General features: G+C 38.0%; 1 protein-coding gene across 1 annotated transcript in view; it reads right to left on the bottom strand.

Moving 5' to 3' along the window:
- gjc1 (gap junction protein gamma 1) overlaps positions 1-23,089 on the bottom strand; it is a 46,082-nt gene extending 22,993 nt beyond the window's left edge. The window contains exon 1 of the mRNA XM_087810003.1: positions 22,776-23,089. The gene's annotated coding sequence lies outside the window, so the exon portion shown is untranslated. The remainder of the gene's footprint in view (positions 1-22,775) is intronic.
- Positions 23,090-24,430: the final 1,341 nt, after the last annotated feature.

The raw sequence follows: 24,430 nt of genomic DNA on the forward strand, positions 1-24,430 counted from the left end.
GTGTGTATGAATGTAGTTAATGTTTCTTTTGTGGCTGATTCAGAGCTATAATGTTTACTTCAGTTTGTTCCACACCTTATTAGGCACAATTTCTTACAACAGCGAAGCTTTAAAAAAAAGCCACAGCTGTGACAACACAAGACTGTCTCAAAGCTGTTAGAAAGTCATAAATCTGCGTTAAGTGCATCTGCTGAAGCGAGATTTATCATAACAAACTGTAGTATTAATTAATCTGTATTGCAATGGCAACATCTCTCTCAGCACAAATGCTCCGTCCAGCTCTTATTCATCGTGAAACATTCAGCACTTTTGCTGATGAACGTATTTAATCGAATATTTCAGGAATAAATATTGAAATACTAAAGATGGTGTCAGCATTAATGTGTCCAAAACCTGGCCCGGCAGATTTTATGCCATCCTAGATGGTCATTAGAACGTGTATTATTCATCCAAAGACATTGAAAAAACAAAACAAAGTAAAGCGATGCAAGTTTCAATGCTAATTCCTAAAAAAAAGACGTTTCTGTCCTTGAAGAACTTGGAGATTTTGTGTTGTTAGACTTTCTGAGTGAGACAACTCTTGGTTAGATGTCTTCGTATTTGGCCGCTGCTTGTTTTAACTTCATCAAATGTGTCCCTGTATGAAAAAAAAATGGATTCCTCTGGACAACAAACAATTAGCTCCAAAAATAAGTGTATACAAACTTTCAGAAACAGAAGAGCCAGACTACGGTCAAGGGGCGGAGCATGGGATTTTTTTGGGGGGGGGGGGGTATGTATGAGACTTCCGGACTTTCTGCAGCCAGCCTCAAGTGGACATTCAATGAACTGCACTTTTGGCACTTATGCATTGTTTACGCTTTTTGAAACTGGTTGTTTTTGTCTTTCAAAGGGCAAATTTAGTATGTAATTCATATACACCTTATTTAGGGTGTTCATTGAGTAGAATGTTTCAATTAGACATTTAGTGGAAAACTGAAATATAACGTCGCAGCCTAGGAAGGTTTACAATTACTTTTGGAATTTATATTTATACAAGAGGATAAAATACAATCTAGTTTAATAGTTGTCTGGGAACAACAATACAAATATACACATCTTTGGAACAACAAAGAAACTAATGTGTGTCTTTGGAGAAATGAAGGTAAAGTAAAAAGACACAACTGAGCCATTTTCTCAGGCTCCATGCCCCGTTCACAGCACATATTAGTAATATGAAAATTAACTTTAATAAAATGTTCAGATTTCTGCTGAAGGGGTCACATTTAAAGGTCTTTAACTTTGGAATATATCAGATGAGAAAATGAAACCCGCTGGCTAAACATTGAGTACAAGGAGAGACACGCTGGTTTTGGAAACTGTTTCCTCAAGGCTGCAGTCAAACACAGTATCTTGATTAAATACATTTACTGTTCGCACCTGGATCTCATGCTCGAGTCTCCTTTGCCCACATGTAGTGCCGTTGATTCTGACAGCAAAGGCAATTTTAAATTTCATATATTTAAAAGTTTCATTTATATTCAACTGACTGATCTGAAGGGGAAACTGCAACACAACCTTTATCTGATTATTGACTAAGTTTGACTGCCTTTAAAGTACAGTACAATACATCAGTTAGTGGGGTGACAGACATGTTTTTTATTGAATAGATGACTCTATGGTGAGCAGATATATTCAAAACCTTTAAAGAAACCCTCAACATTAAACACATCTACTTACATACTCGTTAATTGTCATACAACCCTGGGGTTGCTAGGTTGGATTTCCATTGTATGTCTTATTTACTTTACATTCTTTTGATGATTTCTGTCTTAATGTAATTCTTTAAAAAATAGTGCTCATTAGGTGGGGCATAGTTTAAAATAATGTTTTTTTTATTGAATTGGTGACTCAGAGCCAAGGATAATATAGCAGGGGGTTGATGAAGACACTGTTTCATGAAACCCCATAAGGCCATCACTCATATTTAAATAGCTAATAGCTGAATTACCGGGTGATTTTCGGAGATTACAAAACTGCAACCGAGAATATTTTGATTGAAAAATGCAAAAGCCATGGCATTTAGTTTTAAATATTTTATTGGCCATTTATTATTCTTGCACGACTGATCACAGGAGATTCAGAAAAACGAAGCTAAGTGCTAAAAGTAGGTAAAAAACTTTGTTGAGTGTGCGACCTTTAAAAGTAACTTGCAGATTTAGTTGAAACGTCCCTTGGAATGAGACGAAGAAAATGAACCCATTCATACTATTGTACACTAATGATAAGGGTGTAGTTAGCACCAAAAAATCAGGATTAGTCCAGATATAGAATTCAAGGTGGTCATTTTGTGCCCAAGTGGAGCTCTGTAAGATCCCTGTAGCACCAGTGAGGAAAACAAACTGACATAAATATAAAGTGCCATTTATAGATATACTTATTTACAAAGCCATCACTTGTAGAAGCTAATAGTACTGATTGTTTTGTTGTAACTTGAGGCTATTTTGTTCTAAGAGAAGGTTGAACATTTTCACTTGGACAGAGCTGATCCTCAGTTAGTGAAGCATTACTATCTGCAGGGATTACTTTACAAGTAGTCATGGAGACTATTATATCCTGGTTGCACAGCGTGGAATCTCCAGCAGCAAAAAGGCAGAAGTAATCACCCACAGATCTGCTGATATGGAACGTCAGACCCTCAACATTTGTCAGTTACAAATGAGGTAGATTTTCCTGGGCTCTGAGGGACTTGCTCACCAGCTGGAGGGAACGGGAGCTGCTTGGAGCGCTGATTTACGACAAGGTGAAGATAATGGCTCTCCGATCTCAGCCGGATTGACCTCAGTAGAGAGGTACTCGACCGGCACGGCTAAGACAAATTTGTGAGGCGCGTGAGTGTTGAGTAGAGGGAGGGAGATGAAGGAGAGGGTATTACTGTCACTCTGTTGCCTGTATGCACCATTGTCTCCAAACAGAGCCCTGACAAAGGATCATCTCGCTCTGATGTGTCGAAGGGTTTGATGATAAACGCAACTAAAATTGGGATATTCACGGCACAACTTTGAAAGACGGATCCCTAATGAGTGTGTTTAGCTAAAAGCCTCTTGATCTTAACCGGTCAAGTTTGTTATTAGCCCTGGAGAGCGTGTTAAATTACCACGTCCATTTAGGGTTTGATAACGTGTCAATCATTTCATCACGCTCTGCTGAAATTAGTCTGAAATGTGTAATGAGATGTGTTGCCCTGTGGCAGAGGGAGGGGATTTGAAGAGTTAAGAAGGACAAAAGAGCAGAGCAGAAGGGTTGTGTGGCAGCACATGAGGTGATGCTGCAGCCACACTTTGTTTTCTGCAGATGACTGAAAGACTCTCACAGAAGAGAGGCAGCACCATCAAAGATTCTCACCAGTTATTTGAACTCTGCTTGATCCTAATCAATCTCCGTCTCGACATGAAATCGTAAGCACTTACGTTTCATACCCAGAGGGATGGATGGCGAGGTCTGCTGTCTTCTCATTTTACACAAGAAAAACGAGAAAATGTTTTTGTATTATTCATTTAAACTGTTTCTGCTTTGAGAAAACGTTTACTTTCAAGGTATTTTACTGAATAGAATATAATTTAAAAAAACTAGTGGCCTGTGGCTTCTCGACAAAATGAGCTTGTCAACTACAATACACATACCATAAATGAGACAAATGTATTGCAGAGAAACCTTCACTCTAATACAGCATTATGCCGATGTGTTTTTCAGGCACCTAACATCTACATGCTATTTAAATTATTTAAAAAATGTCACTATATTTATGCTACTCCAGATTCCTGAGTGATAAGACTACACCGATGGACGTGCATGTATTTCTTTCAAGGAAAAAAAAATACTCATAGTCAGTACCAGTAAAGTGACATTTTGTCTCTAATATATTTTTTATATATACATAATAAACATACAAATTTACATATGTTTAATACATTTTGAGAGTGCAGCTGCATTCAGATGAGGGTTTCTGTTTACTATATTGCCACAATTATTCAACAAAATTCCTAATAATTTCTAGCTAATTGAATTATCGCTTTTTTTCAGAAGGAAGTTTCACTTTTTATTTAAAATCCCTTGTGACGTAATAATGCTCAGGTGTAGAACTAAGAACTGGACAACCTCAGGACAATTCTGTTTTTATTCTTCAAGGTCTGTTTTTCCCCCAAAGCCAAACAACTTACCCACTTTAATCATCTTATAGATGATGATTTAACAATGTTTTTTTCAAGCCATTAACGCTAAAGACCAAAAATCTGTGTCTGCTTCATAATCTATAAAGAGCATAAGGCCAGATTTTATTTTATTTTGCTTAAAGAAGACCTAAGCAAGCATCTTTTTTAATCAAATCAAAAGTTGTTTTTCAACTTGTCAATTCCAATAATCACTTTCAAGCATTTGTTTTGTGACAAACTACACTACCACTAGCATGAAGACGTACACAGGGTGGTTGTGTTTGTATCATGGTGGAAACTGATTCTGAGAAGGTCAAAAGGTCAAATAGTTTCGGTCCTGGTTTGTTTCTGAACGCAGGAAGTGTTTATAAAGCTTCAAACACAGTCAACATGAGCGAAGAGGCATTTCCTGCAGTTCATATAAAAAGAGACTTTGATACATTCATGATCAAGGCCAGTTGCAAACATTTACATTTTTAGACACTTTGAATTTTCAACAGACCTTTGTTGCTAGTTGCTGTTATCTCAGTCATGGGCACAAAATAAACTCTATTTGACAAGTCCAATGCGGTTTGTTTCGCCGTGAAATCCCCAAATTCACACTCTATTAGACACAAGCAGAGGTTAAGCATCTATCTTCGGGACTCTCCGGAGCATTTTTTTGCAATTGCAAAAAAACATCCAAATATGCTGGCAGTCACTGACCCTGACCCTCATTCTGCCGTCTGTCCCACAGGGGTGTCATTGTGAGCTGCACGCAGCCTTGGCAGCGGCATAAGTGACACAGAGCAAGGATCTCCCGAGCTATTAGACTAAGACATTTCAGCAATAAGTCAATGTCAGTGCACAGCTTTCATCAGACATCATCCACTTTCATCTGACTGATAACGCTCTGTGTCTGCGTGCACCCCGAGGAGCAGAGGAGGCTGAAGGAGATGAGCAGATCTGCAGGACGGGCCAAGGTTTAGACACACTCTGAGGCAGAGACCATCAGGAGGTCGACGGTAATGAATCCGCCTGTGACGCACTAATGAGCACAAACTTTCTGTCTGAGTTTGCTCACTGACGAGGAAAAGATTGGGAAACTAGATGGAGAATAATTATTAGAGGCAGGTTGAGCCATTGAGTAGCAAAAACAAGCAGACAGACCGTCATCGTCAGAGTACATAGAGAAGTCGAAAATAAGTGTCGCTCACTGTCACAGTCCACATGTTTACAAGATGAGATAAATGTTCCTGTCAATTTTCCCGTCCTCTGGGAATCCGCCTCTGCATTACGAGAGACTCATTTTTATTTTCTGCTCGTGCGTGACAAAAATATAAGACCATTATTTCTTAGAGCTAAATAAAACATCAAGACTGTATGTATTTTACATTTTGTGTGTAGAATCCAGAGAGAGTTCTTCGGTTATTATTGATTAATAAAAAGTTTTGTTATTTATCTCCTGACTTTTTCCTGTGAAGAACCCAGAGAGTCTTATTTTGTTCCGTGTGGGTTTCTGGAAAACATTATATTTTTACTTTAGTTACCCCTCTATCCCTGAACCTTGGTCATTTGACAAATCATTTCGACAAATGTCACAACTCATGAAGGAAAACGTTGTTGTCAGTATGTAGGATTTATGAGGCAAAAAAAAAGGTTCAAGACCAGCTTGACCACAGACCTCCTCCAAGCAGCTCATTTCCCTTGAATATCATTATTGTGTGTTAATTCATCAGTAATAATAGTCATCAATTTAAGCATGTGAAATATCCTGAAATGGCCGCACAGTGGCCAAGTGATTATCGTTACACCTCACAGCAAGAAGGTTGCCGGTTCACTTCCAGGTCCTGAAGGATGCAACCTGTGATCTCTCTGTGTGGAGTTTGTATGTTCTCCCAATGTCCCGTGGGTTTACTCCGGGCACTCCAGTTTCCTCCCACAGTCCAAAAACATACAGAGGTTGTTTAGGAACTTGTTGAAATTGTCTGTAGGTATGAGTGTGTGTATGGTTGTGAGTCTTTGTGTGTCCTGTGAAAGACTGGCGTCCGTTTCAGGGCTGCCCTGCCTCTTGCCCGATGAAACTGGGATATAGGCTACATTTTGGAGAGAAAATGTTGGAAGAATCTGTTATAGGGATCTGTGGCATTCGAACACATTTTGGTCTATTGTATGAAGTATATTTTAAAAAAAAAGTACTGAGAAATAACAAGAGTGTTGGTCATGGGACCAAAAGATGCTGAAGACCAGAAGGAAAGTAAATGGAGATGGGAAGAAAAACAAGTGGAAAGTAGAAGCTGCCAGCATAAAGAATTGATTCACATTTCCTGCCAAATCCAGCAGATGGCGAGTGAATGCTGACGGAACTTCGCAATCAAGTTTTCAACAAAACACGCCAAAGAAGCAGGAGCAAAGCGGAGGGAAATGGGTAGAGAGGGAATTGGGCAGGAGAAGGAAACACTCATGACAAATTCAAGAAGAAAACAAAATCTCCTCCAGCCATTTTGCAGTGTTAAACTACATCTCTCCGGTCTATCAAACAGGTTTGCTTTCGGCAGGGCTTGGATTTCGATCTCCAGCGGATCTGAAGCCAGTCCTGGGTTCTTAAACGTGCAAGCAACCAAACTAAATCCAATAATCTCTCAGAGGATTTTGTATTCAGTCAGTTTCAATGAAACTAGTAGAAGTACAATAATAATGCCACATTTCAGATATCTACATGTACAGTTATTTTCAGGTTTAGCATCGTTTTCACTAATCTCTTTTCTGGTATTAACTCTCTTGCTTCTCCGGAAGCCACTACAAAGATAACAGCAACCTCAATTTCTTTTGAAACATTATCAGCAGCAAGGATCATTTCCGTTTGTCTGGAGTATCTTGAAGGTTATAAGCACATTTTTTGGATTTCAAATTAGGCTTTATAATACATGTTGTGTAGAACGTATAAAAATATCACTTCAATTATTGAGATTGAAAGAGTTAAGACATGTTAAAGCCTCTTTTTGTGAGATTTTAAATACAGTATTTGTCACCCCCTAGGGTCAGGTGGATACACTAGGAAGAGAATCTGTTCACAAGATTACAGAAAGGCTCCTATTGTGCAGGTTTCTAGTACTTTCTTTAGCACTTCTTATGAAAACACTGTCCCTGAACCACTGTTGTAAAGAAGTTTGATGGTCACATGGCATTCAGACGGTCTCGTCAGGTCATCTAGAAATAGTTAGACAGTGAAGAACATTGTTAAAATAATAGAAGGTTATCCTTCATGAGTCACGACTTTTCAAAATGTCAGTGCTTTCACCCTGTCCAAATTTTCATTATATTTCTTTCTAACCCATTTTGTTTTGCTCAAATAAATGCAGCAGAGGTGCAACAAAATCTGCACAACAAACTTGCTAAGTTGCCAGCAAGCTGCTCAGTGGACAGTTGTCAGGCCTGATCAAAGTTGATTAAACAGAGTTTACATTTGTATATAACTAGTGTGGGTTTTGGACGCCAACAATGTCCACATAACAAGTCTGAGTTATAGTCGTTTCCTGAACGTAATGATTCAAACACTGTAAATATGGCCGCAGTCATTAGTATCTAGTTGCTCTTATCATCACATAGTCTTTGTTCCTCAAAAATGATCCACATATCACTCAAATTTCGCTGATAGCTATCACTGAAATAGGCCGTGCTTCTTGGCACAACAAAGCCGATGTTTGACCCACATAGAAAACTGTTTTGACTCTAGTAAAGCACTATAGATGTTTCAGCTCTTTTTTAAAGAAGGACATATATTCTTGTTTTCATTACAGGTATGAAAACAGAAAATAAATTAAATATTGTTTTTAAATGGTAGGCGTTTGACTCTGACTTTCCTTTTGACTCTGACTTTCTCCAGGAGAAAAAAAAAGTGTGAAGATAACCTGAAGTATCATTTGTTGTTTTTGCATTTAGTTTTTGCACATGGCAAGGCGGAGACTGCTTCAACACTCGTGCAAAGCTGGCGGCCAGTAGCAATAGAAAGGTCCAATCCAGGGTGGCCGGCTGCTCGTGCTGCTCCTCTCCCCTACAGCCTGTGCATATACACTCACTCCGTCACCGCCTAAGCAAACACGTGTGCACCTCCCAGCTCTCCTCTTGTACACTTTCTGTCTTCTCCAGGACTCCATACTTGTTTCTTGAATTACACTTGCCATGCAGACAAGGCCCAGACTAATACAAACAGTGACAAAGACCAAACGGAAACAGCACAAAGCTATTTAAAGTCAGCCCTTGAGCATTTCTGTCAAGTCAATCTTTTTTTTCCTTCTTTTTTTTCCAGACACAGAGTCTCAAAGTGTTAGCCTGTAAGGCTACTATCAGGGCTAAAATACTAGCACGAGAGCATCTGCGCACGCCTGTAGGCTTTTCCTCCCCATCACACCATGCAGCGCAGAAAATCTTAAGGCCTTGTGGCCATGGAAGTCCAGTCATGTATGAATGTTACTTTGTTCCAACATGACCTCAGGAGACACAGAGGAAAGGACAGGGGAGAGGACTGTCCTGTGAGACACATCACATGCCGGTGATGTAACAGGACAAGAGGGGTAAAAAAAAGACAAACAGTTGGGTTTTTTTTTTTTGGGCTCGTAAAAAATATCGTGACAAAAGGGAGTTGACAGGTTGTATGTGCAGGAGATTCCCTTGTTCACGAAACACAGAGCCCACGTCTGAGTCGGTTACCGTCTCCTTGATTCTTGCTCATGTTTACTGTGTCACTTGTTAGGTTGGCCTCACTCTGTGTGAGGGAAGCCCTAAACTCCAGTAGCCCCAAGTGGCCACTAACAAGTCACATGTTGCAGTATAGAAATATGAGTGAAACTAACACATATATTGACAAATAGGTGGTTCTACAAAAACAGTGTCTTTTGTGTTCAAATATTCAATTAGCTTTCAAATAGGTTAATATGAAACAAAAGGTATTCATTATAAGGATCAATTTCTTGTTCTGTCTTTCCAACCGGCAGCTTTCTGGTTACAGTCTGTTGTGTCCAATCATCCAAATGTATATGCTGGTAACTTTGATTTCTCAAACGTTACATGTATCAACTTTTTCATTAGGAATAATAAATATGAACTCTTTTCTGGCTCATTGAACTTTGCTAGATTCGCCCCATAGTTCGGAGTTTGATTCTTTGCATACTTTAAATTTCCTTTATCATTCTCTTTACTGACGGAAAACTGTAGTTGTTGTCTGCTTTTTTTAGGTTTCATTTTTTTATATAGTCTTAGCCTTATTCTAATGAATCTTCATTCTTCTGTTTTTTAGTTGTTTCAGGTCAGATTCTTAGTTTTTGTCAAGTGTTGATAAAAAAAATTGTTACATTTAATGTGGTTGTCTCCCCGTCAACCAATCACCACACACTTGCTAGCTAGGTTCATCGAAAACAGTGTTAGCTGCAACATTCAAGAAAGATCAAATAAGTGGTTCTATTTATCACCCCAAAAACATATCTATGCATATTCTGAGCTTAGATACGAAAGTTTGTATCAGAGTGTGGACAGATTTATAATATTAAACATTGTAATGGTGAATTAATGCATGTATTACGTTTCCAATGGAGGGCATCTTGTCAGATCCGGGTAAACATGAATAAATCTTGTGGTATGAAAAATATACCTTCTTGATTCATGGTCTCCGATTTATTCAACTTAACAAGTTATCGCTGCTAATGGCCGATTTGTCAACAAGTGATAAACAACATGGTATTTATCAAATGAAGAAATGAATAAAAAAGACTTGTGTAATGGAAATAAAATACTTATGCTTGGATTATAACTCAAAGTTGTATTTACCAGGCCCGGACAACATTTACGAATGTGGGTTTACCTGTGGTTAGTGTTTAAGATTAAACTCAGTGAGTCCTCCAGTAACTCTTGGGTCCATTATTGTGGGCGCAACAATGAGGTTTCCATGAGCAACAGTGTAAACATCCACATGACCTCCCAACATCTCGGTGTTTGGAGGGACCGGCTGTATACGTGGGTCTAAAAATAACCGTTACTGCTCTTCTGTACCTCCTCGTGAAAGTTTACGTCCATTCCTCTGCCTACCTGGTTCACTGTGACTTAGGACCTGTATTTGTCGGAGTGAAACGACACTTGGCTGAGTGAGAGAAATACGTGGCTCACACTGGTGGACCATTGAATAATTAGCCGTGTGATGGGATTGCAACCAATGGGAGGTCAGAGAGGGGAGGGGAGGAAAAAAGCGCTGACACAGCACTGATGAAATGACAGTAATTTGATTACGATGATTCATGACCCATAAGCGCCGTAGAAAGCTGCAAAATGTCCTCGTTTCAGGAGTTATTTTTTGGATGTTCCTGTCCTCAGCTACATTCCCGTCCCTCCAGCTCTGTGTGTGTCCAGAGTGTGTTTCTAAGGCAGTGACAGGGGGTCCGCCATGGTTCTGTGAACCTGGCTGCTCTGTTTAGCTGTGCCAGTGACGAAGAGCGAGGAGGACGCCGCACGGCCGCCGCCGCTGAAGCTGAGCCAATCAGGCATGAGCCTCGTGGTCGGATCTTCCGCCATGTGCAGCTCTGTGGCACAGATCTCCTCATGGAGTCTGATGGGTTTCTCTGCTGTGACAGCGGAGCTCTGTGGTCACTCAGTATGTGGGTACAGAGGTGACGTTGCTTAATGAAATCTCAGCACCGTCCTCCACCTACTGTGACACTCGTTTCCTAAATCTCTTTGATTTAGTTATTACAGCTCATAATTGCATTAATGTAGTTTTGCTGATTTATTTTCTCTATTATAAGGTTTTTTTTAAATCAGGTCAGGGGTCCTCAGGACAAAGAAAAAAAGCGTAAAAATATTTGAGTGACAAGGAATAAAATACATGTGTAAATATAATCTATTATCTTTCCTTTTATTGATTTTTTTATTATACATTTTTTCACATTTGAATATAAAACATAAAAAAACATAAACACGACATTTTATTATAATCCTTTCAAAATACTGTTATAAAAATTATTCTGAGGGAGAAATAACTCAAATATAAATGGGAGAAATATGGAAAATGTATATTAGAATGTTTATTTGTAAAAATAATGTAGGGGGGCAAACAATTTGAGAATAGATTTATGTTTTTTGTATGAGAGCTATATATGCACGATAGATGTGCAGTTGGTGTGGAAGATGCCATCCTTCACCTCCTGCATCGGACCTACTCCCACTTGGATAAAGGAAGCGGTTCAGTGAGAATCCTGTTCCTGGACTTTTCTAGTGCCTTCAACACTATCCAACCCACTCTGCTGCAGGACAAACTGACTAAGATGCATGTGGACCCTGGTCTGGTCTCCTGGATTAAGGACTACCTTACTGATCGACCACAGTATGTCAGGCTGAAGGACATCAAGTCTGACACTATGGTGTGCAGTACAGGAGCACCTCAGGGGACAGTACTGGCCCCTCTCCTCTTCACCATCTACACTTCAGACTTCTGCTACAACTCAGAGCTGAGTCTCGTCCAGAAGTATGCTGACGACACTGCCATTGTTGGATGCATCAGGGACAACAGCGAAGACGAGTACAGGAGTCTGATACGTGACTTTGTGGACTGGAGTGAGAGGAACCACTTGCAGCTGAACACCTCAAAAACCAAGGAGCTGGTCTTGGATTTCGGGAGGTCCAGGACAAAGCCACGTCCAGTGTCCATCAGAGGCGACGAGGTGGAGATAGTGGACAACTATAAGTACCTCGGTGTGTGGATGGAGAGTAAACTGGACTGGTCCTGCAACACAGACCATGTGTATAAGAAGGTTCAGAGTAGACTGTACTTTCTGAGGAGGCTTCGATCATTTAACATCTGCAAGAAGCTCCTCTGCATGTTCTACCAGTCTGTGGTGGCCAGTGTCCTGTTCTATGCTGTGGTGTGTTGGGGTGGAAATGTGTCCAAGAGGAGTGTCAACAGGTTGGACAGGTTGATCAGGAGGGCTGGTTCTGTGGTTGGAATGAAGCTGGACTCACTGGTGACAGTTGCTGAGAGGATGTCGTTGAACAAACTGCTGTCCATCATGGATGATGACAGTCATCCTCTGAACACTGTCATCAGTGAGCAGAGAAGCAGAATGAGTGCACGAATGCTCCTACCCAGGTGCAAAACAAATAGACTCAGGGACTCATTCATCCCTCGGGCTATTAAATTGTACAATTCTGAGTTCGGGGGCAGGAGTGGAGTGAAAGTATCTGGATGTTCTGTTCCATGTTAGTCTTTGTATCTTTGTCTTTGTTGTTTTTTTGTTGTTTTTTTCCTTGACCTATGTTCTTTGTCTTTGTCTTTAGACTTAGATTGCGTCATCTTGTTCTTCCTCTTTATGTTCTTCTTACTTTATTTTTTATGTATTATTTTTTATTGTTTATGAAAAATTGCTGGCTATTGGTAAAAAACAATTTCCCAAAGGAGACCTCCTGAGGGATCAATAAAGTTTTACCTTACCTTACCTTACCTTACCTTAGATGACCCATACATGGGCAGATGTTTTTGTGTAAAAAAAACTTAATATAATGGGGGGGGAAAAACAAATAAAACCTAATAAATCTGAATTATTGAAAGTGTAAAAATGTTTTTATTTAAATTCTCACAGAATTTAATTTTGCAAGCTATTAGACAATTATTAACAATTAACAAAATATTAAACGTACAATTATAAACAGTGTTTGCATTACAAAAATAAGTTCCTAATTTATTGAAAACTTAAATCAAATATAAAGAATAAAAAATATATATATATTGGCCTTGTGTCATTTCTTCATCGGTACTGAAACATGTCTTCACTAAAACTTGCATTTAAAACAAGTAAACAAAAAGGTCATTACAAAATATGGAACCTGAACTAATAAAAAAAAACAAGAAGACTAACCAAAATGGAAACAAAAAGATCTTCAAAAGTCGTGGAATCTAAACTACAAAACTTGAATAAAACTTCACTGAACAATTACTCACTCATGAGATAAAATACCAAAGCAATGGCACAAGAAATGTAAGAGGAACTGGCGCCAAACCAGAGGTCAGGAGACAATAAGTAAGGAGTATATTTACAAACACTTCCACAGACTGAAAACCCTAAATACTAAATGCTGGAATTTCCCTGTTTGATACATCAAAGATGTAGATTTGGAAAATGACTCAGTTTACTTAAGTGCAGATCCTAAAGAGTAGGTAACAAAAAAAGAGAGCTTTTGTTGTTATTATTAAATGTCTAGTGTGCAGAGAGCGACAAACAGTTGTGTAGTCGCAACATCTGACCCGGTATTGTCTGAGCAAACGGTGCGTGGAAATGCTCAGCAGGAGAAAGATACAACCTCGTTTCTGGTTCATGGTCTAAAGCCCAAATGTTCAACCTCTGACTGAATACAGGAGACCCCGAGCAAACAACTGGAAGGTGGTGTTATCGCCGAGTGACCCTGATGGAAACGGCCATAACTCCCGTACGTCTGGTTGTGGACCCGCCCCCCCCGAGCTGACCGGCGGGGAGACGGCGTGAGCCCTGTCACCCTGAATCACAGCCGGAGCCACGACAGCCCAGCTCGTATGTAAATGTGTCAGCATGCAGAGATTCATGAGTCTCTTCAGTTTGAATATGCATGTTCAACACTGACTGGAGCGTGAACATCTCTGTGTGTGTGTGTGTGTGTGTGTGTGTGTGTGCGTGTGTGTCTGAGCTCATCCTGGGATGTTGTAGTGACATTCCCGGTGGGAAGGAGCCTCACGACTGTTTTCATTTGCCAGGCTGCCTAGATCTCTTCACATGTTTGATTTCACCCACAGACTATTTTCCAACTTGTGTTTGCCCACCAAACAGTCACATGACCACTGGCCGCCTTGTGACGCAATTACCCTTCACTCGTGTTTCCAAGGTCGAGGCAAATAGTCACAAGAGTGCTCCGGGGGAGCGTCACAGCCATTTGCTTCATTTGCTTTGGAATTAAAATGAAGATAAATATTCAACATAATAAATGAACGACATTCGAAAAGACAAAAACAGAGTTTATGAATCATTTTAAAAACTAAAAAAAGAACATTTTTACATCGACTCAAAAAATACATTAAATTAAAATGTTAATTATACTAGAATTTGATTAAACCTAAATGTGAAACTAGAAAGCAAGTGTCACAATTTGTTTTTGAACCATCTCAATTATTGGTGAAAATATGTTTTTATTATTTATTAATATATTATAATATATTATTATTATATTATTTTATTTATTATTATTTTATTATTTATGTTTTTAAAGGGAACTTTATTTACTATCTGGTAGTAAAGAAAAGGACAATTTAAACTAATTCAAACTACGTGAAATATTAAGTAAATAACTAAAATATATAACATTTGATCGCAACGTCAACAAAACAAAAGAATTTAAATGCAAAATTATACACATCAAGAACAGAAATGTCGTTAAAATATAACAATTTTACTTTTAGTAATTTATATATTTGATTATACATTTTAAAAATACGTTTCAATAGCAACAATGTGAATAGAAGCAGCACATTTTTTTTGATATCATAAAGATAACTTGCATATTAATTAGTGTACAGATGTAAAATAAATGTGTTTATTAAAATTCTGCTTTTTCATCAATGGACTTATTTCATTCTTTTTTTTATTATGCTCAATTTTTAAGTTTCTATTTTAGCGTCTGCAATTTAATTTCTTTTAGGAAAGATCTGATCTATTCCTGTTTGTTTAGTCAAATGTTTTTAGTCAATGTGGGAGAAAGACTTCATGTGGAGAGATTTGAATGAATCAGACACATTCTTTCAACATTTTTCGGGCGACCGTGGCGTGGACTCTGCGACACGTGTCATGACGTCAACGCGGCGAAGGGTCATGGGCGACTGCAGGGCTCGTTTTCCTCTCGAGTCATACTGAGTCACGACGCCTAACCCGCTCACGTTTTCTGTTTTCACTAAAGAAATGAAGCACCTCTTACCACAAAATTGGAGTGAATTTAACAGGAGTTCATTAATATTAATTACACAGTGCAGTACCAATTAATTTGACACTAATGTAACAAACATGAATTTATAAAGATGAAGCCGTTCGGCCAGAAAATCATCGACTTAGCGGTGAATACATTAACATTTCTACGCATTTATCATGTGGTCTGTTGTTTAATTGGACCACCAATTACTGAAATATGCTTCATTAAAATAGCATAAAACCTCAGGTCAGGATATTCAAGCGTAGTTGACGGTGAATTACATCCAAAGAAAAATAACACTATTTTATAATGAATACAAGAATTTAGTGACTTGCAATAAATTCAGTTATTAATGTATCATGACTATTTGAATCTATTATTCACTTGAACTCACCCTGAAAAGTGGAAAAGAAGTCAAGAGAAGCAAAACATAGTAGCTTGTAAGAAATTCTTATAGACTCCCAAACCATTCATGAAAAATTATCATTTGGACTAGTGACCTATCAGGGAAGGTTTTTGGGGTGAGGTCAAGGAAAAAGGGGGTGAAGGGGGGGGGGCAGAAGACCCCCATGAAAATTGAAATATATACAGTTTACATCACAAATATAACATAATATATTAGAAATATTTCCTTTTGTTTATTGTAAGGGTTTAGAAAGGGGGACATGACGCTTATTACATTTTAAAATGTTTTGTTTTTTTAAACCTGGGCAATGACAGGGGTTTAATTTTGTGAATTGTATATGAATTGGTAACTGGTTATTTATTGATCAACATTAATTTACCCATTTCCAGTTTATTGTATGCATTCTAATTTTATATTGCAATTTTAAAAGGTGTAATAATTGTATAACATTGTCAAATAATATAACAATTCATTGAAATCAAGGGGAAAATACAGTGGGCATGACCGTTTAAACTTTTTTACATTCTGGCATTTGTTTTATGTTTTTATGGGACCATGTTAAAAAAATGATAATTCATGACCGTTAAGGTTTTTCATTGAAAATAAAGGGATTTTCATAGAAAATATTTAGATTTAAAATAAATAAAAGTGGGAGAAGAACAGCATGTCTATTCACAAAATCAAAAATAAAGCTTGAATTGTGTGGAAATCAACGTACATTTAGGAGCCATAATGCAGCTGCAACCTAACAGGCTGAGGTCTATGTACAGGCGGACCGCGACAAAACACTCCAGTGTGCTCCGCCAGCTTGCCAAGTGAAGCTTTAACAAAAATATAATGATCCTCAGATAGGAAATGTGTCATTAGAGTTTCCTTGTTAATGCTAGATTATTAAATGATGACCTCTAGAATTAAATGGTTTCAGCAAAGAAGCTCATTGATTTCAGCCGTTTAGCTTAAACTAGATGTACAATAAAGTAGTTATCATTCATGATTGTGTGTTCAAACTTTAGAGAGGTGCTGATCCTCATCCCGGATGCTGCCTCACATTGCAAACTAACCTTGAGTGAACTTAAGCTTAATAACATGGCAAAACTGATGAAGTAAAAATCTAAATTGGGGGCATTTATAAAGAGAAACACTTCAGGTCAGGTGACACATCTTGGCTTTTGCTATAATGTGATAAGAGCAGGGAAGTATAATCATGGCCACGAGCACTCAAAAGAATGATAGAGATCCAGCGGCAGGTGCCGGATCCATCCAACTATGATACTCGCACACACCAGAATCAACAGTAGCTTTCATGTCGGACACATGAAGAGGCGACAAGGACATGCCGAGCAAAGCGGAGAGTGTCGGCCGGAGAGACGACAGTCAAGCTGGCAGACGAAGACACACATCTCCCTCTCTGTGAGCCGCACTCAGAGGATTAGAGCTGGCAGCAGCTCCCGTCTGCTCCAAACACCTTGATTCCATTTCTGTTCCGAGCCAGAGAGAGAATCTCTGCAGCGCTCTGACATATCGCTCTGGACAGTCCATGATACTAAACAGAGTTAGAATAAAAATTCTACATGGTGAAGTTCTTGTTGAAAGGGGTTGTTCTGAGGCCATCAGCGCGGTGACATCACCACACACTCATGCATGTGTGACTCAAGTTTTTTTCTCCGCACAAGGTTGAAGAGAAACGTCGTCATTTAGCCAAAGTGATTTTCTCCGGCCCCTTAACTGCAAATTGGACGAGCGACAGACTTCTGCACTATATGGTGATCCATGCTGGTATTGATCGTCCATATATATACGTCCAGTCGTTATGAGTTCAGTGTCGCAGTGTTTCATCGGAGCCTTCATAAAGCTTTCAGCACGGGACGTCCTGGCCGGCTCGGACCAGGATTCCCGGAGTCATTAGTGGACACTTAAATTATACTGATGGGGTTCCTCGTGAATCTTCAGATCGCCCAGCTAGAGATTTACACTTCAGGAAGAAGCATTTCTAAATAACACGACAGTCCTTTCCAGTGGACCTAATAAACGTCCACATTTTTAAAACTTTATGTTGCCCATTCCTGTACACGCAGAAAATTGGTAACAGCAAAAAAATGGATTTAAGGCATTGTACTTTTCCGACTCTAGAAGCCAGATTTAAATTCTACAGTTTGAGTCTTTGATGAGGCAGATGGGCTGTAAATTGAAGCTATAAATTATAGTTCATTAAAAAATACTGTTTAACTAATGTTTGAATGTGGGGAAATTTACATTCTACTCTATTCGTTCACTACATAAAAACATAGTTTCTGGGATTTTCAGGGGTGTCAAACTCAATCACACATATTTTAAACTGTCAAGGTAACCAGACAAAAATGTATATTTACCAAATAATCTGTAACATAAGGCTTAATCTATTTTAATTATCTCTTTTACGATAGTTTTTATACTTATTGGAAGTAATTGTATAACTGTTCATGCATCCATAATCTCTGTCCCTTATCTTATCTTTAACACTGGCATCTTGATAGGTTAGATATTGTCAGGTTGAGAAACTGACTTAGAAACTTAAAGAATAGGTATCAGAGTTGGTTCAAAATCACACTCATTTTACTTGTACAAGGAGAGATAAAATTCAGAACATACTCATATTCCCGTCCGATTTCTCTCTGAAGCAAGAACTGTTTCGGTTGCATCTTTATACTCCATCATCGTATGTTTGTGTTCATCCGAGAGAGAACAACAAAGTTCACAACCAGAAAAACTCAATTACAGCTGGTCTTAAATGAAGCATACAAAGTTAGTGTTATTTATGATGGCTTATCTGCGTAAACTTGTAGTACATTCCCAACTCAAAGCAAACATAAATAAATAAGAAAAATGTCATTTTCTGTTTCGTTTTGTAAAAGTCAGAAGTCGTGAGCATTACTACAGTCAGCTGCAAACTATAATAGTAAATGCAACAATCATTGCCTCCATTATATCGTCTGGTTCATGACATCTAAGTGTGTTGGTGGTGCTCCCAGGAGGACAGAAGAGAAACAAGAATGAAATGAAGAGCAGAACAAGTGACGCTGCGTTCACCTGCTGCCACACAGAATCTGCCCTTCATCGCTCTCGCTCGCGCCGAGGAGCACAAAGGTCAGAGCTTCCCTCGCCCTCATCCCGCCGTACGGAGTTCAGGAATGAATGTTCACATAAGTGGGCCGAGATGGAAGACCCCAGCGCGGAAGTGGTTTTTTTTACATCCCCAAAAAACTGATCGTGGCTCGGAAATGCTCAAAATAAGTGCGGCAAGCAAATTCCCGGCTGATGAATGGACACGACGGAGCGCTCAGGTATTGGTTCCTGCTCAGATTCATCACGACACTTCTTCATTTAGTTAGAATGTTTTCAACACTGCTGGAGCAGCAAAGAGAAGATTTAGGAGGATTTGTCACAGTGACTAATGTCGGGTTATTTCACTACACTTTAAGTCAAACATTCTACTTTCATATTTCCTAATTTATTCAGCACAATTTCTACATTATACTACATCAAATCAAAGACTTTTCCGGTTAACATTATAGAATTTAATTCAACGTTGAAATGATATAGCTAAAAAATATATTTTATGTTTGTAGTAAAATAGAACACATGTGTCAGTGTGTTATGATCATTTTTTTTAAACAATGAATATTATATTAATATTCCAACTATATTTTATGATTTTTTTTAAATAATCTTCAAATTATTATTGTGATGTCACCACAGGCGTTAGTGATGTGCGGATGAAGCTTCATGAAACAGTGTCATGTTGTTTAGAGGTCAGTAGGTGGCGCCATCAGTTTAAAAATGAACTGATGTTTCATTAGAACAGTTGTTGAAAACAAGGACAATAGTGCAGAGACCGCCATCTAGTGGACTCTGAGAATAATGACAGTGCTTCATGAAGCTTCATCAGACCATCACTATCTAGTGTGTCTTACTAGGGGCCACTTAGATCAAGGAAATTGAGGTATCTAAGGACAGGGTTGTCTGGCCCTCGTTTCTACAGTCCTAGTTCCACAGTCTTTTAGAATTATGGAAAGAATTAAACATTAAAAATGTTACTGTTGTTTACAAAAAATTGCATCTTAGAATGCAGCGATACAGTTGCACCGGGCAGCCATCTTGAAAGCCATGAATGACACATCACAGATAATCCAGTTCCGACTGTGTGTGATGTACGTGATGTTTTCGCTTGTGTAGCTACTTTTTGCATCACACAATTCTGTTGTTGAGTCTTCAGAGGAAACATGACTTGGACTTGTTCCATTGAACACCTCAAACACTTCTTTCCTATGTTCACTGGTTACTTTATTGTTGAGAGAATGATGTCTTCAATTTTTCATCTACGTGTTGACACGTCTATATTAAGCTTTCAATTCTGATTTCAATTTCTTCGTGGTTCTGTTTCTCTTCTACTGGGACATCTTTGTTGCTCTGATTTTCCTCCAAATGGAACCAAGTTGTGGCCAAAAGCAAAAATGCTGCATTTAATCAAATAAATCTAGCAATGCGACATAAACAAATACATGTGTTAATATTTAAGCAGGTGATGCCATTAACGTGTTTGCAATTCAACATTTATTTAGGTCTTTCTTCCTCAAATCAATTGTCAACCTCAATATATTGAAAGAAATGTACTCTTTTATTCCTATGAAGGGTTTTAAAAACGACCGTTTACATGGGTCTCTATGTCAAAATCTAGAATCTGGTGCTGCTGTTAAGAGACTCTTTTTCTTAACAATTTTCCATGAACAGAATTTCTAGCATATTTGCTTTGTGCGTATGAACTCCCCCTTAGGTGTAGGATTTGAAAATCAGTCAACCAGAAGAGACTCTAAGTGCAATACTCTGGGCATCATATTCTGTTTTTAAAGAGGAAAGTCTGGACCTCCAACAAGCCATAATAAATGGATCAATGGATTATTTATAAGATTTAATTGAATAGAATTTAAATTATGTTGGGTTTATTTTCAAATGAAAATCCATATAAAGTCTGCTTTGATCTTGAGATTGTCAATATATAATGGAAATAAAAACTTAAATTTATCAGAGGTGCTGTTTACACGATCCTGGCAATGATGAAAAATACTGAAGGTCATAATTGTTTGAACAACGATCGACGGATCAGTTTATTATCAGCGTCCCTTCATACAAAGATTAGCAGCTACAGTGTCTAATGAACAATCTCACAGAAATCTCTGCTTTGCGAGATTTCTACTTCGTGTTGCTAGAACTAAGACGTCTCACGGTGAAGTTAATTCTCTGACTTCTTCTGTATCGGCTGCATGTGCACCATTTCAGGCTTTAAATTTTAACATTTTTCTGATCCAAGTTTGGAAAAAACAAACACAAACATACTGAGATTGAACTTTAAAGCTATTAGAAAAAAAGGTGAAGACAAAGAGTTACAAAAACATCATATCTGTAAATATGTACGACAATATTCTGGTAATCCGTTACTATGACGGGAATGTTCCGCAGCATGTGAAAGCATATGATAACTCCAGTCATTTCCAACTGTCTACATATATAAACACCTTATGTTAACATTACATTGCAGAGAATCAACCGTTGATTTCTGTGTGCGTCACATCAGCCACTGAAAAACATTTAACTATAAACATTTAACATTTAATGTATTTTTTAATGAAATTTTATCTTAAGCTTTTTAAAAAACATAAGAAAAGTTCGAGCATTTTATTTAAATCATTTCTTACAAGGAAATTGTTTGATTTCTGTTTTATACTGCTGTTTATTTGTTTTAATGTAAGGGCTTTACATACATTCTTGTGGGAGGTTGCAGTTTGTGGTCAATCATTAAGGGTAAATTAAGTAAATTATACTTGATTCTATGTGACTAAAATGTGTTTTAATTATAAAATTGAATAAAAATGACCCCATAATTGATTCTAAATATAATAAATAAAAAGCCTTGAAAAAAAAAAAATTTTATTTAGAAACGAGGAGCTTAGAGAGTAAAGTGATTTCATGATTATCAGAACTGCCTTTGAGCAAGACATTGATGTTGGCTTTACTTTACTTTAATATTCCCCAGAAACAGAATCTAATTTTGCAATTTAAATTGAATGGATTGACAATAAATATAATTTAATTATTCATTATTCATCTATTTCAGGAACATTTAAAATTATTATTTTATTAATAGTTAATATTCATTATTGGGGTTATTTGAATTATTATTGGGGGGGGGGTGAAAATTTATTTATACACTAATGTATAACAATATTTTTTTTCCGATACTGTATATTCCACAATACTTCAATAATTGTATTTTAGGTTTGTTTTTCTTTTCTTTCAAATTATATTTTTATCTTTATCAAACATTTTTTGCTGTTTATATTTAAATCCAGTGTGTATAAAATGTATTTATTTACAATTACCATTTATATTCACGCCATTTCATTTCTGTATTGCAAATGTACTAGATAGCAGCAGTCATAAGCATCCTAAGCTAAAAAAAACAATTAAATCCCGAGAGATCATGACTGAGGACGAGAGGATACAATCGATTCGAGCCGCTTTTAAAGGGGACCTTTGGACAGTTTTTGATTTCAAAACTAGTGAAATTATGTATGTGTTCGTCAAGAGTCATGTGGTCTTTAAATTATCAGAGGCAAGGACACGGACAATATCACAAATATGTCCTTGTTTCTATAGTATCGCAAAATAATGCAATATATCATATCTTTGTGATATCTTTGTGGTATCGTGATTAGTATCATTTCTCCAGATTCTTGCCGATACATACTTATTTATAGATTAGTACAGATTTTAATTTGAAAGAAAGGTTCAATTTGAATGAAACCAAGTCAATTGCACCTATGAATCTAAAACCACTATGAGTGTGATGTTGACTCGTGCCTCCCCTGCTGTCCTGCTGCATTTCCACACACCCTCCAGGGAATCCTTACACACCATGTTTGGGTTGAATTTAGATCCAGTCGACCAATGTGTAGGTTTTTCAAAATAAAGGAAAAAAAACTGAAAAGACATAGTGGAAAATAAAATAAAAAATGAAATTAAAATAGAACATTGGGCTGGTTTGGATAAATCGGACCTTCTGACTCTTTTCATGTGCGTTCTCGCGCCAAACCGTGCGTTCCTGACCCGTAACTCTCACCCCGGGTTCGGTTGGATCCAGGGTGTCACCCACTTTTACCAAATAAAAAATAATATTTAATATTTGTGTGTTTTCTTACCGCTCTGCGAGTCTGTGAAAATGCTTTAGGGTGTAAGATCTTCTCAGGAGGGGGAAGGTCGTGTTGGACTCTTTCAGGTCCAAACTGGAATCCCAACGGCGGAACAAAAGACCTCAGTGGTTCACCGGAGTGGGTTTTTATTTCGCCATTTCCATCCTCCCTGGACTCGTTCTTTGTCCCGACTTCCAGCTGGAGCTCAGTGTGGTCTGCTGCGTAAAACCGGTGCCAAAATCCCCGCGGGCCCAGTCCGTTACATCGCCGCTCGACAATGGTCTGTTCATGTTGGCACCGACGGAACCGGGTCCTCTCGCCGAAGGCGGCTCAGGGACGGACGCCGAGGGTCATGGCTGGTCGAGGGGATGTCACATGTGCCGGTTCACTCCGGTCTCGTCGGTCCGGTCCATAGTTCGGGGGGTGGGGGGGGGGGGTTCCCACGCGGCGCGGAGAGGAGGGCTGCTGCTGTCGTTTGGACCGGCAAGCCTCGCCACAAAAGCTCGGGTCTCGGGTCAGGGTTCTGGTCGGGATGGAGGCTCTCTTTGACTGACAGCTGGATTCTCAACTGGAAGCGTATGGACCGGAGGAAGGGGAGATGCTGCGCGTTCACGCCACTGACAGTGCGCGCCCCCGTCAGGTCACACAAAGGGTTTCCAAGTAAACAGATTATATACATTAATTGATAAAAATAAATAATAAAAAATAAAACGACGTGTGAATAACCAGTCGTTTAATGCGTAGCGTATACCTTTTTTTTCTTCTTTTTTTTAAAGATTTATTAAAAAAATATATATATTATTTTATTTTCTCTCAATTTATCCATTTAAAAGAAATGTCTCTTTCTGTTGCGAGTTATAATAAAGCAGATAATATGTACCTTTAATTAATATAATTTTTCTGGTATTTAGGTTGTTATTTTTAAAATGTTTTATCCCCATCCATAAATCAATCCATTCATACATTAATGAGTAAGAAACATATTTGAGTGAACAACTGCTTCTTAATAGACATGCAGGTAATTTAATCTATCTATGTTTCTCTATCTACGAGTACAAGTAATACATTTCAACTGGCTGTAGATTTTTTTACACATTTTGTTCAGCTCTACATATAACTTGTTAAAGATATTTCCTCCGTCTTTTATTCTTTTTGTGTTGTTTTTTTTTGTTTTTGTTGCATTTAGAGTATTTCATTTCCAATGTTAAAGGAATGAATTTTTTTGTTCACCTTAAATAAAATAAATTGAAAAAAAATGAAATGATATACATTTGATTTAAAACTAAAGCTTATTTTAATTACATTTTGATATTTATTTTCCTAACATATAAACACATGCTTTATTTTTCCCTTCTTTCTTTTGGCTTGACGGTCCCGTATAAGGTCACAGTATATAATGTGACCCCCGAGGAAATTGAAATGCTCACCCCTGGCATAGAGTAAATCAAATTGTTGCGCAATGACGCCCCCGCGACTATAGGTGGCGCCTTCATTCAAGCAGGTTAAAAACATTTGAAAATTGCTACATTTAAAAAAAAAAACACCTGTATCTCTTAAGTGTTGAAACTATCGTCTCTTGTTTTCAACCAATTTCAACCAATGTATTATTCCTATTGCAAGATTTATGAATGTATTTGTTGTTTCAGAATAAAAGTCATTTGTAG

This window comes from Callionymus lyra, chromosome 15 (assembly GCF_982586985.1).
Source record: "Callionymus lyra chromosome 15, fCalLyr1.hap1.1, whole genome shotgun sequence".
Taxonomy (NCBI): domain Eukaryota; kingdom Metazoa; phylum Chordata; class Actinopteri; order Syngnathiformes; family Callionymidae; genus Callionymus; species Callionymus lyra.